At 51.8% G+C, this 18,318-nt stretch overlaps 1 pseudogene; it reads left to right on the top strand.

The window, feature by feature from the left end:
* The window catches only part of LOC143389778 (ephexin-1-like), a 61,627-nt pseudogene that overhangs the window by 36,940 nt on the left and 6,369 nt on the right, over nt 1–18,318 (top strand).

The raw sequence follows: 18,318 nt of genomic DNA on the forward strand, positions 1-18,318 counted from the left end.
CTCCTCCACTAAAGACGGAAGTCTCCCTTGTACCACAAAAGTAAATGACTTCATTATTATGGGATGGTAGAATCACCGGGCCAGCAGTTAGTAAAGTGAGCAGGAGTTACCTCATGCTGTTAAAGGTGTCCTTTACGTGGATAAAGGTACCACTTTGTTTTTAAGTATTTTAACGTTGCATATATGACTCATTGCTACCCTTGCATTACTTAAAAAAAAGTCAAACAACACTAAAGTGTCTACCTAGGCCTTTTCTTTGACCTTAGGTTCCCGTTGGAGAACTAACTTCATCTAATTTACCTCTTCTGATAAAGTACAGCCTTAAGGCACCGTCTGCTTTTGAAGTTTAGACATGTAGGACGACTCCATCAGAAGCCTTCTGGGTTGTTGTGACGCTGTCCCCAGTGCTGCGCTCAAGGTTTTGGCTTCACCCTAGGGGCGGTTTGGTTTGGTTGGGGGGTGTTAACAACTTGCCTTTCATGAACTCAGAGTTTTCAGCTTAGTTTTTATAAAATGCTTCCCTGGCACTGGCCACCACTGATTCTCAGCATTAAGTGATAGATGGTATCACAGGTACAACTGGCTTGAAGAAGTTGAGGGAGGGACACAGGTGGCTTGAAGTGCAATGAGCGGGGTGTGTGTGGAGTCTGCCCAGAGCTCTCCGTGGGCCCCACAGGGCACCAGGGGACCTCAGTGAGGCGGGGAGCACAGGTGGCTGGGGAGAACTCCTGCGTGTGGCCTCCTAGCACCCACATGAGCGGTGGCTGTAGGGAGGGACCTCACCCGAAGCTGCTGGTCAGAAGTGAAGTGCATTTTGAATGGTAGTGGACCCCACCACACCGTCATTCAAAAGGCAGTACAGGCTGAGTGTCCCTAAGAAGAAGATTTGAAATGTGAAAGGCTCCAAAATCAGACTTTTGAGGCACTGACATACCACAAGTGAAAAATTGATACCATGAAGCTTTGCTTCATATGTTAAATTATTTAAGATATTTTAAATGAAATTACCTCTGGGCTATGTGTATAAGCCTTTTTGAAACATAAATGAACTCTGTGTTTAGACCTGGGTCCCATCCCCAAAATATCTCATTATGTATCTGCAAACATTCAACCACCCCCCAGGTCTGACATACTCTGGTCCCAGCATTTTGGATAAGGACGACTCAGATCCATCTGGCCACCCACAGTGTGAGGGCCATTCCCACTGCCCTCCTGGCTCTGTCGAACATCCTGGTTTTCTGTAATCTGTCAGATAAACTCCCGCTTGTTCCCCTGCCTGTCCCCAGGACTTGCTTGAACAGCCTTTCACGCAATTATCATTTCCCTTCCTTTGTCAGCTGGCTGTTTTATTTTTCATCCTTTTTTAAAATTGGTTTGTTTATATTGGTGTTCTGATTGGTTTATTAGCAGCTTTTTGTACATTCTGGATGTTAATTCTTTTTTAATGTACTCAGATGCTTTTTCACGGTGGAGTGTGGGGAGCAACAGAATGTAGTGATTATCATTCTCAGTCCCACTCTACTTCTTAGCTGTGTGACCTGGGAAATATAGGTAACTTCTCTGTTCCTCAGTTGCCTTATCTGTAAAATGAAGATGTTGTGGTTCATTTTCTGTTGCTAACCTGAGACCAGGTGATAGGTAAAGAAGAGTTCATGGTTTTGGAGGCCGGGAAGTTCAAGGTGGCTGTGCTGGTGAGGGCCCTGCTCTTCAACTCATGGCTGGAAGTTGAAGGACCAGCAGGCCAAGGGGAGAGATCAGGGGGCACTGAACTCCCCCAAGAGATAATCCCCCTTGAGAGGAGAACATGAATCCACTAAGGAGGGCGACCCACAAGACCCCTGAACTACTGCAGTGGTGACGGGGTCTCCATGTGCGTTTTTGTGGGGACTGACGGCATTCCGTTGGGGTTCCTGGTGCTGCCTCCCGGGCCTGTGCACTGGGGGAGCTGACCTGCTCGCTTTGCTGAGGGTGTCTTTCTTCGTGAAAATCTATCGCTGTTTTCACCTGAGGTTCCCAGGATCAGGGAGGCTGGTCCTCAGAGCACACTGCACAGTGGAGGTCACGCGGGATCGGGGGCCGTGTGAACTGGAATGTGGGGTCCAGCACATGGAGCCCAGGGACCGCCCTGCTCTTGTAGCCCGCTTCCGAGCACAAGTGGCCCCACATCCTCATGCTGTAGCGGTGGGGCATGCCAGGCCCTGGGGGCCTGAGACAGTGGCTGACTGACAACGTTGTCCCTGGGCTCTGTCTCTTCAAGCTGTGCCACCCGCCCTAGTGGAGGCTGACCACTGGACACATCACCAAAAGTTGGTCATCGATTAATTAACCGAGATGTATAGCTCCTTAAATGATGACTGAAGTGGTCCAGGCTACATGTCTCACTACGACACTGTGGAACAAGAGATAAACGCTGTTACAACTTCACATCAGCAACCTGGACACCGCTTCTAACCAAGGAGATGGAGGATGCTGCTTAACATATCAGACTGTTTCAAAGAGGAGGGGGGCACTGAGTTCAAGATGCTGTGGAATGGAGGGGGTCAGGCGAGGCTGCATTTGGATAAAAATACTCACCCTGCTGGGCTTCCATTACTAAATAAGGGAGAAATCCAGATCAGATTAACTTCTCCCTGGCCAGGCCAGCCGGAGGCTCGCAGAAGACGCCCTCCAAACACGCTTCTGAGGAGAGCAACTGGCCCAGCTGGAAGGAGGCTCTGTGAGTCTGAGAGAGCAATTTTCTAGGAAAATACGAGCCTCCAAAAACTGACTCAAAACCAAAAATATCACCCAGGCACAGTGACAGCCATCTGTAGTCCCAGCTGCTCCGGAGGCTGAGGCAGGAGGATCGCTTGAGCCCAAGAGTTCAAGATCAACATAGTGAGACCCCATCTCTTAAGAATCAATCAAAGTTTTAAAATAAAAATGCTAAAAACACAAAAATACACCAGTGACCAAAAACTCACTGGCAGAAGAGATGCTGTGGCCAGTGCAGGGGGGCCACCATCACGGCAGGGCTGCTTCAGAACACTCCACAGTGAGAGGATCGTCCCACAGCTATCTTGCCACGGTCACCAGCCTCGAGTGGAACGTGGTTCCCGCGACTGAGGAGCTGAGGGCTAGACCCGCTCTCTCTCTCCCATGTCACTGCAGCTGCGTGGCGCTGGGCAGAGGTCAGCGGGCTTCTTCTTCAAGGGCTAGATAATGGCTGGTGCAGTCTCAGTCGGTACCGCTCGCCCTGCTGCCCTGGTGTGACAGAGCTACGCACATAGGCAGGAGGAGGCCTGCGTGTGTTCAGGATAACCAGATTTACAACCCACAGGCTGCCGTCTTCCCCACCTGGGCTATGGCATTCAAAAGAAGAAAATGCCCAAATTATTCAAAGGTAGGGTAACATTGACAATCAAAGCTGCCCTTATTGACATGCACATGCAAAAACATCTAAACCCACAATTGTAGTTGAAGACATGCTGAGAGGCTCCTCTCTCAGTAACCAGTGGAACCAAGAGATATCAAATCAGCAGGGATGGGGCTGGGGCTGGGGCTCATGGTGGAGTGCTTGCCTAGCATGTGAGAGGCCCTGGCTTCGATCCTCAGCACCACATATAAATAAAATAAAAATAAAGGTCCACCAACAACTATATATATATAGTTGGGATGTGGAAGAACTGACCACCATCAGCCAGCTGGAGCTGGTTAACTTTTATAGACAACTCCACCCAACCACAGCAGAATACAATTTTTTTTCAAGTACACATAGAATAGTTACCAAGATAGACCACAGCACACCTGAACAAATGCATAAGAAGTGAAATCATACAAACGGTGTTATCTGACCCTAGAGAATTAAAACAGAAATTGGTAATGTGAAATAACTAGAAAATGGCTGGGGGCATAGCACTGTGGCACATACTTACCCTGCATGCACTGGCCCTGAGACCCATCCCCAGCACTAAAGGGGGAAAAAGATAACAGGAAGATATCCAAACACTTGGAAAATAGATAACACACTCATAAATAATCCCTGGGCCCAAAGGAAGATAAACACAAAAAAATTTGGCTATTTTGTTTTGTTTTGGGGCTCAAATGATTTGTCCCAGTCTGCTTTGTCTTTTTTTATTTTCTGTTTTATTAATTAATTAATTAATATTAATTAGGTATATATGAGAGCAGAATGCATTTTAATTCATTGTACAAAATTGCAGCACAACTTTTCACTTCTCTGGTTGTATACAATGTAGCGTCGCACATATATGCAGTCATACATGTACCTAGGGCGATGATGTCCATCTCATTCCATCTTTTCTGCCCCCATGCTTTCTCCCCACCCCTCACCACTTTGTCCCATTGAAGTTCCTTCATTTTTCCCATGCCCCCGACATTATGGATCAGCATCCACTTTTCAGAGAGAACATTCAGCCTTTGGTTTTGGGGGATTGGCTTACTTCACTTAGCATGATATTCTCCAACTCCATCCATTTACCTTGAAATGCCATAATTTTATTCTCTTTTAATACTGTGTAATATTCCATTGTGTATATGTACCACAGTTTCTTTACCCATTCATCTATTGAAGGGAGTCGAGGTTGGTTCCACAGTTTAGCTATTGTGAATTGAGCTCCTGTAAACATTGATGTGGCTGCTTTACTATAATATGCTGATTTTAAGTCCTTTGGGTATAGACAGAGGAGAGGGATAGCTGGGTCAAAAGGTGGTTCTATTCCATGTTTTCTAAGGAATCTCCAGAGTGGTTGCACCAATTTGCAGTTCCACCAACAATGTATGAGTGAACTTTTTCCCCACATCCTCACCAACATTTATTGTTGTCTGTATTCTTGTTAGCTGCCATTCTGACTGGCATGAAATGAAATCTTAGAGTAGTTTTGATTTGCATTTTTCTAATTACTAGAGATGTTGAATATTTTTTCATATATTTGTTGATCAAATGTATATCTTCTTCTGAGAAGTGTCTGTTCAGCTCCTTAGCCCATTTATTGATTGGGTTATTTGTTTTTTTGGTGTTAAGTAAAATTTTCTGTTTTAACAAATGTTGGCAAAACCCAGATTTCATTCAACTAGAAAACTCTTTTCAATAAGAATACGAAAGCACCCCAAAGAAAAATGGGTAAAACAATTCACATAGAAGGAGAACAAGTGGGTAGTGAGTAAATGAAAAAGAAATCAAACTCACTAATAATCAAAGAAATCCCAGTATTGAGGTACTGTCTTCTGCATTTCAAAAAGACAGAGACGTTTAACCCAAATCTAATCTAATCTTTTAACCCAAATCGTGAAAAGCCTAGTGCTGGGGGGATTTTATTTTTTAATTTTTTATTCTAATTTGTTATATAAATGAGCATTCTGTTACATCAGTGATAAGCAAAGCATAGCAATCATTGTACCAAAATTCCAATAAGAATATTTTTGTACCTTTTCTAGTATTTCTGTCTAGAAATTTGTCTTGCAAAATAATAAGATGTGTGCACAAGTATTTATTTATTAGGATGCGCATCCCAGCAAAAAATTTCAAAGAATAAGGAGAAGAAGTCTAAATACCCAACAGTAGAGGAATTATTTAGTAAGACAGTATATAGCTATCCTAAGACACAGCATTAAAAAACATGTTTTCAAAGAATAAAATAGCAAATATTCATGATATATGACATTTTTTAAAAAGCAGAATAGAACATTCATCTATAATAGAGTGTGCAAAGAAAATAAAAACTATACATTTTTGGCTGTTTCCTGTGGATCAGATGAAGAAATTTGAAGATACCGAGGCGGATGGAGAAGCAATGTAGTTGCGTTCAGTGGTGGGAACAGGGACACACAGGCTTCGATGTGACTTGCTCCGAGTTTCGGGGATTGGCTTTTCATATTTAAAGAGGTCAAAGTAAGCTTTCTGTCTTGTAATGAACACAAAGCTGAGCTGTCAGACTGTACGCTCCCAAACTTTGGGGTCCCATGCCAAAGCCTGGGGGCGACCCCTGCTGCCCCAGCTCCATCTGCTGCCGGACCCCTCTCCACCTTCACAGATCTGGGTTCCCACCGGCCTCTGAGCGATGGTTTTTGAGTCACTGAGAACATGACACTTGGAGAAAGTAATTGGAATATATTCAGATTAAAAGAACAGGAAGGAGGCAAGTTAAGAATGGCAGGGCTTCCTGGTGGGCAGCAGGGGGCTCTTCCAGGACCTGCAGGAAGGGGTGGGACACAGAAATGTCCTGAAAGAATAAAGAGAAAGAAAGGGAATGTGACTGTGGAGGGGGAGGGCAGGGCCACGCAGATGGCACTTGATTCTCCCACCTGACACCTGGCACTGTGGGACTGACACAGCCTGCAGCTGCCATGCCTTCAGCCTGGTGGGCGGTGTCCCCAACACATGCAGGACCTGTCTGCCACTTGGTCTCCATGGCTGGATGTGCCGGTCTGGAGACGTGAGCAGGGAGTGATGTTCTGAGAATATCCAGGGGACAGGGACACACACAGGTACACTCACGGGCGACGGCAAGTCCCCAGTATGCCCAGAGAGCGGAAGGGAGGGGCCCAGTGGTCTCCAACACAGTCTGAGTCCGCTCGTCCTCTCTTGGGTCTTGTTTGGCAGCTGCTTTCACTGCTCAGGACTGATATGTATTGCCTTCTTTGCGCCTGCAAAAGGAAAAAGGAAATTGCTTGGGGTTTTGCTTTTTGTGTTTTCTTCTTCTGTAGTTATGTACGGACAGCGTGCCTTTATTTTATCTGTTTATTTTTATGTGGTGCTAAGGATCGAACCCAGTGCCTCATACAGGCTAGGCAAGCGTTCTGCCACTAAGCCACAACCCCAGCCCAGGCTTAGGGTTTTTTATATGATGGGCCTATCAAATACTTAAATTGTGATTGTTACTTTATTAACCAGCCTTCACCAAATCTCTATCTATAGGGTTAACCCTAACAATTCAGCAAGAGAGTCCTAAATTGGGAGGGGGCCAGCTCTTAAGGTGGCAGTAGCCATCACCCAAAACATCAGGTATTTCTTTGATCTGATGTTCTATTTGATGCAGAAAATAAACACCAATAACTGTTTTAACCAGATAGTGAAATTAGCACATATAATTTTTGAAATGAATCATTTGGATAAATAGTTTATGCATCTGATATAAAATTTAAAAAGAGCAGAAGTATTTGCAGAGGAAGAGTCTCCCCGACCCCATACCTATCCTGAGCTGCCCGGGTCCCTCCTCAGCCGCCTGTTTGCAGTAGAAGGTTTATGCTTGCGCTGTTGTATCAGTAACAAGCTGCTCTGGGCATCGCTGTGAGCCTGGCTTCCTTGACACTCAGCAAAATACTTATCATGTCTCTCTAAGCAAAATATCTCTTTGTACCAGGAATTGAACCCAGGGACACTTACCCTTGAGCCACATCTCTAGCCCTTTTAATGTTTTTCTTTTGACACAGGGTCTCACAAGTTGCCTATCTAAGTTGCAGGGGGGCCTCTGTGCGTGAGAGGGTGGCTTTGAACGTGGGAGCCTCCTGGGCTGCTGGAATTACAGGCATGTGCCCCTGCACCTGGTAGCAATCCATTTTTCTGCAGCTTTTTGGGGCTCTGTTTTTTATCCGGTCCATATTTAACCAGCCCCTGTTAATGCACATTTGCAGTTGAAAAGGTCGTGTCTCAGGGATGTTCCCTGTAGAATTATTTAAAATCATGCAAAGACAGAATGCCCTCAGTGGGTCCGGTGGGGACCGCTGAGTGGAACAGCTGGTATACAGGCCACATGTGTTTGAACTGGGAAGACACTGCCCAGTTGTCCCCATGCTCTGTCTGTGGGTGGGTGTGCTCTCTCCCCACCACGAATGTAGCACATTATCTAGCGATTTTACCTTGACTCTCATGCTGGATGAAAAATGGAGTCTGGTTCATTTGTATCCCTCTGTGAGGAAGCCTGAACATGGTGTACATTTATACCTGCTTTAATATATAAATTTTTTCAAATTGCTTTGTTACCGGGTTGTCTTCAGGAAATTTAATAATCAGCATTGTGATGGGGGCTTGCTGGGCTGGGCAGGGACTGCTGGTGTCACGGGGTGCTGTTGGCCCTGGTACCTGCACCCCAGGGCTGCCTTTAGGATGGGGCTGTGCCTCGTCACACAGAGTGGCACTAGAAGTAGTTGTCACTTGAGCCCCCACACATGGGCTCCCGCCTACGCTCCAGAGCCCTGTCCACTATGCTGTATTGGTCAGAGAAAAATCCAAATTTACTGAGAAGAACATGACCCCCTGCTTACTGAGTGGGGGTGACTCTGCAGGTGGACAGATGTGGCTTCTTGGAGCTCAGGGCCACAGCCCTCCCTGTTCCTGACTCTGGCTCCTGGTGTCCATCCCCACATAATGGTCAAAAGGGATGGACCTGAAAATGTAAACCAGACCTGAGGGTCTCCCACTCATCCCTGTCAGTGATGGCCCACGACATGCACAGAGGGCCCCCCCATGTCCTGCCCCCTCCCTCACCACCATCCTATCTCCTGCCCCCAAGAATCCATCTTTGGCACTCCTGGGAATGGGCTGTCTTGCCATCCTCTGGGGAACAATCCCAGTGTCCTCCTAGGACAGCCCTCTGCCCGTCTGGCCAGAGCACCTTCCCACCACTTGTGGAGGCAACGACAGTGGTTGGACGGGAAATGCCCAAGTCAGGCTCTGCGACAGGCCAGGCTCGGTGGCAGGCCAGGCTCCAGGCCGAGCATTTCACAGTCACTTCCTAGTAGCCACACGATGAGTCAGGGGGCCATTTGTACATGAGGCCACTGAGGCTCAGTGGGAGGCCGAGCAACTGTCACTGTGGCAGAGGTTCTGGCCAAGTCCCCACTCCAGGGCCTCAGGCCAGTCTGCAGCTCAGCTGCCCACAGAGGGACATGCCCACCAGTTACGTCACAGTCCTCGAAACCCTGGAGAAATGCCCCGCCTTGACGGGATCTTATGGGTCACAGGGAATCCAGGGCAGAGCTGGCAATCGCAGGGGCGGGTGGACAGGCCTTCGGAGTGGCTGTTGCAGATACCAAGTGCAATAGCCAGAGCTAACAGCGCCATTCGGGGACCACGCTGTGATTTACAAATTTGGTCGGTCTAATGAGTATTCCCTGAGGATGGGAATCCTAGGCTGGCCAAGGGCTCAAAGCAGCTGCCCTGGTGGGGACGCAGCCGGCCAATGCCAGCCTGGCCAGAGCATGGGACATCCGGCTTCAGCAGAAGTTGGGACGCACACTCACACTCATTCACACTCGCTCTCACACACACCTGGCCCTGCCTGCTCCTCGATGTGCCTCAGCTGGCTCCACTGCAGGCTTCTCTCACACCTGCTCTCTCTGCTCCCCTGGGCTGTGAGCCTGTGGTGACAGCAGGGACTGTGCCCGGTCACCTGGGAGCTCAGGCCTAGACCTGGACACAGCAGATGTCCCGTGAGCTCTGTGGCACCAACAGATGCAGGAGTAAAGGAGTGAGCAGGCTGGCCAGGTCCCTCGTTAGCCCTGTTCCACCCACAAAGGCTTCAGCCTCTGATAGTAAAGTTACACGGATAAGGAAAAGGCGACCATATTGATGTCACTAATACCAGGACATATGCCACAAGACAGACACCCTGCCAAAGGAGAATTCGCAGATGACCAGTTGCCTGTAAATGGATAAATTGGGGGTGAGTTCTGAGTGAATGGGCTCCACCAGCCTCCATGAGCGGTGGTTCAGGCCAAAGTCAGCCTCTGAAAGGCCAGGCCTGGTTGTTCCCGACCACCTTGTCCTCCTGGTGTCAGGATGACAATGCCACCAGCCAGGGAACCAGGGTGGACCCGGGCTAGGGAGGCCCTTGCATGCATAATCGTGGTGCTCTGGTAGGCATCCTTCCTGGTGATGTGGTCGACAGACCCCCTCTCCCTGTGCTGCTGTGATTTGGGCTCAGTGCCCGCTGCCCCATACCTGTGGCGCCCTGTACCTGTGACACCGGTCTGGATCACCTTTGTTAGTTATGTGTGCCTGGAGCTTGGGAGCCATGAAGGCTTGACATTGTCTCAAGAAAATTAAATTTAGCAGCAGGAAAGTGAGTTCCTGACAGCATCTGTAGCCAAGAAAGCTTCCAGGAACCTTCTCATGAGGGGCCTCTCTTGTCCAGGCTGGGTGTAGGTAGATGGAGCAACCAATGGCTAGCTGGGCGTCAGTGCTGGGGCTGTAGGTTGACCACCAGGAGTCCAGGGCTGTGCTTTTTGTGTGGGTGCTTATTTTCAGGTGGAAAGGCAGTTGTGGTGCAAGGACGTTATGGAGAGGCCACTGCTTGTGTCAGCGTCTTGGTTCTCGCTGTCCTTATCTCAATCAGGGGCAACCTGGTGGCCCAGGGCCTGTGATTGGCGGCTCAGCCCTGGAGGATGTCACTGTCAACTTGGTTGCTAGGCAGGTCTGCCCTGCAGGACATCCTCGACTTACAAATCTGTTCCTCATCTTACAGTGCCTGGCTGGGTGGGCTGTCGGCAGGGTTGCTAGTGACCGCAGTCGCCCAGCCCACCCCCGCCTGCTGTAGTCCTCAAAACCCTGGAGAAATGCCCCGCCTTGATGGCATCTTACGGGTCACAGGGAATCCAGGGCAGAACTGGCTTCGCAGTGGCGGGTGGACAGGCCCTCGGAGTGGAACGTGGCTGTTGCAGATACCAAGTGCAATAGCCAGACCTAAGAGTGCCATTCGGGGACCACGCTGTGATTTATAAATTTGGGGTCAGTCTAATGAGTATTCCCCGAGGATGGGAATCATAGGCTGGCCGAGGGCTCAAAGCGGCCGCCCTACTGGGAAGCAGCTGGCCAATGCCAGCCTGGCCAGAGCATGGGACATCAGGCTTCATGGCAGGGGCTGTGCAGAGCCAGAATGGGGAAACCCACAGTTGTCTCAGCCCTCCCACCACAGAGGTGGGTGACTTCAGGCACGTGGCCTCAGCTCTGCTCCTGCTTCCTTCTGGTGACACAGGAGCTTCTATGCCTCCTTCCTGGGGGACCTTGGGAATTGAAGGGACAGCTGTACAAAGACCCCTGTCCCCAGAGCCTGTGTGTTCTCCCTCCCTCCTTCCTAACCCCTGGAGCTGGAGCTTGCTGAACCTGGGGAGGCCAGAGCCCTGCCTTCACCATGGCTGTGTCTGTCCATCCTCCTCTGCCGGGCCATGTTGGTTCCCAGGACTGTCCACAGCCTGGGGGCACAGAAACCTGAGGTACTCATCCACAGGTGTGGACGCCAGAGGCCTGAAGTGGTCTCTGCAGGGCTGTACTCCCTCCTTCTGCGGGAGAGTCCTTGCCTCTTCCAGTTCTGGCAGCTCCAAGTGTCCCTTGCTTTGGCCACACCTCCCCAGCCTTTTCTCCACCCTGTGTGTATTCATCATGGCTCCCTGTCACTCCACTATGGGCATGCCCACCAGAAATCCAGGACGACCTCACCTTGACATCCTTAACTCACATGTGCAAAGACCCTTTCCCAAACAAGGTCACACTCACAGGCTCTGGGGACTAGAATGTGGGCGTAGCCTCCTGTTGTGGGCACAATTCAACCCATTACATTGTCCCTCTGGGGACCTGAGCCACCCTAGGCCGATAAAAAGTGGAGGAAGATGGGGAGAGGAAGGTGGAAGGTGCCAGCTGACTTTACAGATTGAGGTCATTGTAAGCACGGAAGGCAGGCAGGCCAGGCTGCTGCATGTGCTTCACGGAGCCACACTTGAGAGGGCAGAGCTTCGGTTAGTTTTGTGGTGTTCAGTGAATAAAGAACAGCTTCAGTGAATAAAGAACAAAAAAGTGCACGCATGCACACACGCACACACGTGGACACGTGCACACAGACACACATGTGCACACTCACACATGAACACACATGTGCATGCACACATGCACACACACACACACACACACAGATGGAAAAGAGGTGCCTCAGAAGAGCTTATTAGATTAAGGATTTCTTTTTCAAAATGAAGATTGTTTATTACATTATAAAATCCAACCTTAGGAGCGATGATACAGGCTCATTTTCTAATTTTCAGACAATTCAAAAAGTAAAAAAGGAAACAGTCCCCACCAAATTCCTCCCTGCTGGTGCCGGAGGTGTCATGGTGACCCGTTTCCTTCGAAATGTTTTTCTGGGCATGTGGAGTCGGGGACCTCTGCTCGCCGACTTTCCCTCCTGACTCTGCCAGTAACCCGGGCAGGAACCTGTGGCCTGGAGGACCCTCACCCTGGGGCTGACCTCATGTGTTCCTCCTTCTCCATGTCCTGGACCTCAACTTGTCCCCGATGTCCATGGCAAAGGAAGAGTTGTTGAGAGCGTGCTCTAAAAGGGCAGGACACGGTGCCCTCTTTCACGGGGCTGCTTGTCCCCTTGGTAGGGGTGGCAGCGTCAGGGAGCAGCCATCCACACACCTTCGTGTCTCCCTCCAGCCGGCTGGGCTTCCCGGTGCCTCTGAGCAGGAGGACGCAGTTGGGCTTCCCTGGAATCAAGGCAGTGACCACAGGGTCTCCTGTGTTGTGTCCCCACCTCCCCTGACACAGGCCATGTTCTAGCTGGTCACCTCCGAGGCCTCCTACTACAAGAGCCTGAACCTGCTGGTGTCCCACTTCATGGAGAACGAGCGGATGAAGGAGATCCTGCACCCGTCAGAGGCACACATTCTCTTCTCCAACGTCCAGGATGTCCTGGCTGTGAGCGAGCGGTGAGAGCCGCCTCCCGTCCAGGCGGCCGAAGCTGGCCATGGTGCTCGTCTCAGGGCTGCTCTGCTCTTGATTGTTGGGAATTTTCCATAATTAATATGACTAATAATGACATAAATTCAAGATCCACCTCCCCACGCAGCGGGGTGGCCAGTGGCAAGTCCCAGGTCCGTCCCCATCAACCATACCCTGTGGGTCTCCATGGACCCATGGCCGGGAGGACACCCACCCTGAACTGGAGCCATGTTGAGTGATCTCTCTTATGCACGGAACCCACAGTTGTCCACTGCAGTCCATCTCTCAGGCGGGTGCTCGGCCAGTCCATGACTTGTGGGTGTGTCCCCCTGAGCAGTTCACCCTCCTGCAGTTACAGAGCCCCGGCTCGGGCCCCTAGGCTAAGACCTCTGAGCGTAGCCTGCCTCAGGCTCCCGATCCTCTTGGATGGTGTGAGCCATAGTTGGGGGAAGTGGTTTTGAGCTTATGGCTGGGCCTGGTTGAAGTCAAGGGTGAGTCAATGGAGGAAGAAGAGACATCCATTGATTCTCTCAAAGAAGGAATGAACTCGGGCATATTATCGGGATCAGAGGCCCACTCACCACCTCACTGTGGCCTGGGCATCTTGGCTGCTAAAGGTCACATGGGGAGGAGCTGACCAGTATCTGCACTCAGCTGTGAGCCCCGGGCATACCATGTCACATGTGGCCCTCTGCACTGACACCCATCTGTGCGTTAGTCCCTCCACCTCCCTGTGGCAGGCCTGTCTGGATGGCTCTGGACACAATGGTCACCGAGGCCTGAGCAGCTGTAGAGACCCTCGGCCTTGGCTTCTGCACCTCTTATCTATGTGCTGATTCCTGTTTCACTGTGGGAAATCCTGAGGTGCAGAAGTAAAGACACCCACACAGTGAGCCCTGGGCCGAGGCCCCTGCTTCAGCAGTGACGGGCAGCACAGGGGCAGTCCAGGTTCCCCCACCCCGCCCACCCCCATGGGACCATCCTGATGCAAGTCCTCATGGTCATTTTACTCCCTCTGCAAACACAGCAGTCTGTCCTGAGACAGAGATGAGGCGTCTGTCTACCGCGATGCTGTCGTCCATCCAAACCAGATGTGCCCACGGGTCCCGCCAGCGTGCAGGTTTCTGGCCAGTCTCCTGGACCTGCACGCTGCTTTGTCCCAGCCAGGGTGTGTCCTGAGCCTGCCTGCCCTGCATCCTCAGCCCAGCCACTGCCCCTTGCAGGTTTCTCCTGGAGCTGGAGCACAGGATGGAGGAGAACATCGTCATCTCTGATGTGTGTGACATCGTGTACCACTACGCCGCCAGCCACTTCTCCGTCTACATCACCTATGTGAGCAACCAGACCTACCAGGAGAGGACCTACAAGCAGCTGCTGTGAGTGTCCCTCCCCATCCCTGCCCTCCCTGGTCCCAGGGGCCCCGAGGTTGGCCAGACTGGTGACCGCATCCAGGCCTGCCACCTTCCAGGCCAGTGACAGTGCCCAGACCTGGCATGTTCCCAGAGCCTTACCCCACTGGACCCAAAGTGAGTGAGTTGTCGTCCCCCAGACCCGTCCCAGACCGCTGAGCAGGCCCTGTGCACTCAGGGAAGAGGAGGAGGCCGAGAGAGCCGAGAGATTGAAACGGGGATGAACTAGCAGAAGGGAGGGGCAGGGCAGGAGCTGACTTTGTGGCTACCCAGCCATGCCCTTGGCTCGATTACCAATCCACCATGTCAGCAACTCCCTCTGAGGTTTCAGTTGACAAGATAATTTTTCAGTCACCTTGCCTCTGTTGAGTTTTTGCACTGGTCAGTCTTAAGGTACTGGGGCCATCCAGGAGGGCACTCAGTTCCACTCAGAAACTTCGAAGGCCTTTCTGAAGGTGACCTTCCACATCAGAGAAGAGCATAACTTCTGAGCAATCTTCATTTGGGAAGGAGGAACAGGATCGCAGGCCAGGATACACAGCAGGCTGAGGTGGCCTCTTGTTTGTCCTGGGAACGAAGGCAAGGTCAGGGGTTTTATGAGGACAGAGAGGTCCTCGCATGTTGGGGGAGCTGGCAAGCTTGATTGGAAGCAGCTGCCATGCCACCCTGGTCTTGTGGTCATAGTTCCGAGGACACTTGCTGAGAACACTTGAGATAGAGTGGCTGTACTGGCCTTTCTGGGCATCTCCCCAGACAAGAGCTGGTGACCGGTCCGTATGCCTGCTATTCCTGTGGGTCTGAAGCCTGCCCTTGGCTGGCCTTTCTGTGGGACCCCAGGGTTACTCGTGGATGAATTTGCACATCCAGGTGCTCCAGGGATAGGTGCCCACGCACCACCGTGCCCAGGAGCCCTGAGGCCCCTCCCTGTGCCACATGAGCAGCATCAGGCAGAGCGCCACCACTCGGCACATGCAGCCGGGCCTGACACTCATCTCCCACAGCCTCCCAGGTCCTGTCAGCGCTGTGCCCAGCCCACCTGTCAGAAATAGCTCAGGCCCTCCTGGCAGGTGATTGGCACCTGCTGCCTGTTCCCGTCACTACGTGGGTTACCTCGCCATGGTGTCCTCCTGAGTGAAATCATCTAATTGTGTGTCTGATTCACAGACTTGTCCACACAAAGAATCCTCGCCCTCCCACATGCCACCTATTTTGCAGACCTCACAGGCTGGGCCTGCAAAATCACTATTGTTATTTGACTTGTGCATGAACAGTTGATTTCCCATTAGAAAAGAGACAGAGAGAGAGAGAAAGAAAGAACTCGACACATTTTCCCTGACCGTGGGTCTCTGGGTCCCTAGGAGCTGTCAGTGGGGAGGAAGCGCCTCCATGTGCACCTCCAGGAGAGACCCACTGCTGTGTTTGTGTTCCCAGCCAGGAGAAGGCAGCGTTCCTGGAGCTGATTGCACAGCTGGAGCTCGACCCCAAGTGCAGAGGCCTGCCCTTCTCCTCCTTCCTCATCCTGCCCTTCCAGAGGATCATGCGCCTCAAGCTGCTGGTGCACGTGCTGCCGCCGGCCCATGCCCCCTGGGCTCCACAGGGTCCCCGGCACCACACAGTTCCCTTCTGTCTCCCCAGAGCTCTGTTGGCTTTCTAGGGAGACCATTTTTTCCACAAGAACTAATTAAGCTCCTACTATGTGCCAAGCATCTCCCTAAGCTGTGACGGCCCAGTCAGAGAAAACAACCAGGAAATGGTTTTGACCAGGAGGACAATTAATGAGGTCACGTGACTCCCTCGCCACTGCCAGTGGGGCAGGGGGCAAAGAAAGATAAGTGACATTCAAACAGAGTCTTGGCTTGGGAAGAGCCAGCCAGGTGGCCATCCGGAGGAAGGGGCATTCTATGTAGAAGGGACTGGATGCACAAAGGCCCTGGGGCATCAGGGTTCACAGGAACAAGGTGGGAGTGACTTTGTCAGAGGCAGACTCAGGGCCTGGGGCTCCATCCTGTGTGGTCTTCACCTGACCTGAGGGTGCTTTTCCGGGCTCACTGTGGCAGCTGCAGAGGAAGAACCGGAGGGACAGTGACTCAGTGAGCTGAAATCAGTGTCAAAGGAAGGAGGACAGACCAGGAGAGACTCCCAGGCTTTTAGCATGAGCAGCCTGGTGCCCTCAGGGAAGTCAGGAGTGGAGGAGCCAGGGCTGGGCTGGAGCCAGTGGGGTTGGCCGTGACCTTGAACAGCTGAGGAGCCACTTCCAGTTAGAGGGAGAGGTCAGTATTTAGTAGAAGAGGCCACCCAGGAGGGAGAGAAGGGGCAGACAGGCCCTGGGACAGAGCCCCACCTGCCTGAGAGGGAGCAACCAGGAGAGAGGGAGGAACCAAGAGAGGCGTAGCCACAGACCCTGCAGGGGACAGGCCAGAGGGGTGGGGGCATCCCAGCTGCCCCACCAGGACAGCAGCTGGCTGGTGTGTCCAGTCAGGTTCTGAGCCTCAGGAAGCCACTGGCCGTGGGAAGTGAAGGGCCGTGTGAGTCTCACTGGGGCCCCAAATGATGTCCTGGAGCCACAGCTGTGGAAGTCAGGGTCAGGCGGGGGGGGGACACCAAGGGGCAGCTGACTCAGAAGCAGAGGGGAGGAGGCTGGGAGGAGGTCTCAGAAGCACAGGAAGTAGCATCAAAGAGGTAGCAGCTGAGGGAACCCACGAGGCTATGGAATAAAGGAGGGACGAATGGAATGTTTTTTAACTGAGAAAAACTGAAACAGTTTCTAGGGATGCAGAATAAACAGCTTTGACATGTTGTAGAGATGAACATACATGGATATATAAAGACCTTGATTTATGTGGGATGAAAACCAGTGTCAGATTGAAACCCACCTGCGTGGTGGTGTAGGAGAGCAGGGGTAACTGGGGGGCCCTAGGGAAGGACTCGGAGGAAGTGTGTTTGGGGATGAGGTCCACCTGGAACTGCAGGTCACAGTACTAGGGTACCCAGGGACATGCTGAGATAAGCACACAGCAGGCCATGGGGCTGACACTGTCCTCCATTTGAGGCCACCAATGTGACCTGGTTGAAAGGAACTTTTGCTCTAATGAGACAGCTGAGCAGCACTGGCCAGTAGGGACAGTTAATGACAGGGTTTGTGACTGGCCTCGCATGGTGAGGAAGGAGTGGAAGGAACCTGGGGAACCTCGCAGGTCTCTGGCTTGGCTGCTGGGAGAGGAGGGCAGGCAGGGGTGGAGGAGAGAGCTGGGACCAACGCCGGGGAAGCTGGAGACACTGGGTACAGCCATGGTCCATGACAGCCAGGAGAACCGGGAGATGGAGCCCAGACACCCAGACCTCACGGGACAAAAGCAGACCTCACCAGGCACCCACACCATGGGTACCTGAACACAAAGTTTTGTTAATTGAAGAAAATGGAACAATTGGAGAAAAGACAATTGTTTATTGATGGGGCCAAAGTTCAGGAAGCCTCAGGACCAGGCTCCCAGCAGTAGCTGAGGGAGGGAGGGGAACCGCAGGGCCCCCCAAGGCCCTTGGCCCCTGTCCAGGACAGGGGATGGACTGGGCTGTGCTCATCCTACTCTGGCAAGCCTTAGGATGGGGTGCCTCAACCCTTGGTGTGCCAGATCGAGGGCTGTGTGTGTGTCACAGTCACAGCTCCTGGGCTGGCTTGGCAGGAAGGGTAACGCAGCCTGTCCCCACTGGCAGAACATTCTGAAGAGGGTGGAAGAGAGCTCAGAGTGTGAAGGGACTGCCCTGGAGGTCCACAGGGAGCTGGAAATGGTGAGTCCCTCCTGCATGCACGTGGGCCAGCCGGCCACTTGCCCCACATGGGCCACCCTCCCGCCAGCCCCCTCATCTCTTTAGACCAGGCCTTCGTTTAATTTTTACTTTTACCATCAAGAAAAGTCACCAGAGCTAAAAATGTGCCCAATGGTGCTTGAGCAGACCTTCCTGCCCTTGAGACCCCCTCAGCACCCTCCTCTACTAATTCATGGTGGATGTTGGGGCAGCCACAGGGCACTCGGGGACACTCTTCCCCATCATGGAACTCTGCCACCATCACAGGCCCAGGCCTCCATCAGCTGTCTGGTGTTGCTCATGGCAAGTGTCTGGGGCCCATACAGACCCTAAGCTTGTCTTTGCCTCTCTCCTCAAGTCACAAATGATCTCCCTCCCTCCTAAGGCTGTGTGGAG

Source organism: Callospermophilus lateralis, unplaced genomic scaffold, assembly GCF_048772815.1.
Source record: "Callospermophilus lateralis isolate mCalLat2 unplaced genomic scaffold, mCalLat2.hap1 Scaffold_62, whole genome shotgun sequence".
NCBI classification, from domain to species: Eukaryota; Metazoa; Chordata; class Mammalia; order Rodentia; family Sciuridae; genus Callospermophilus; species Callospermophilus lateralis.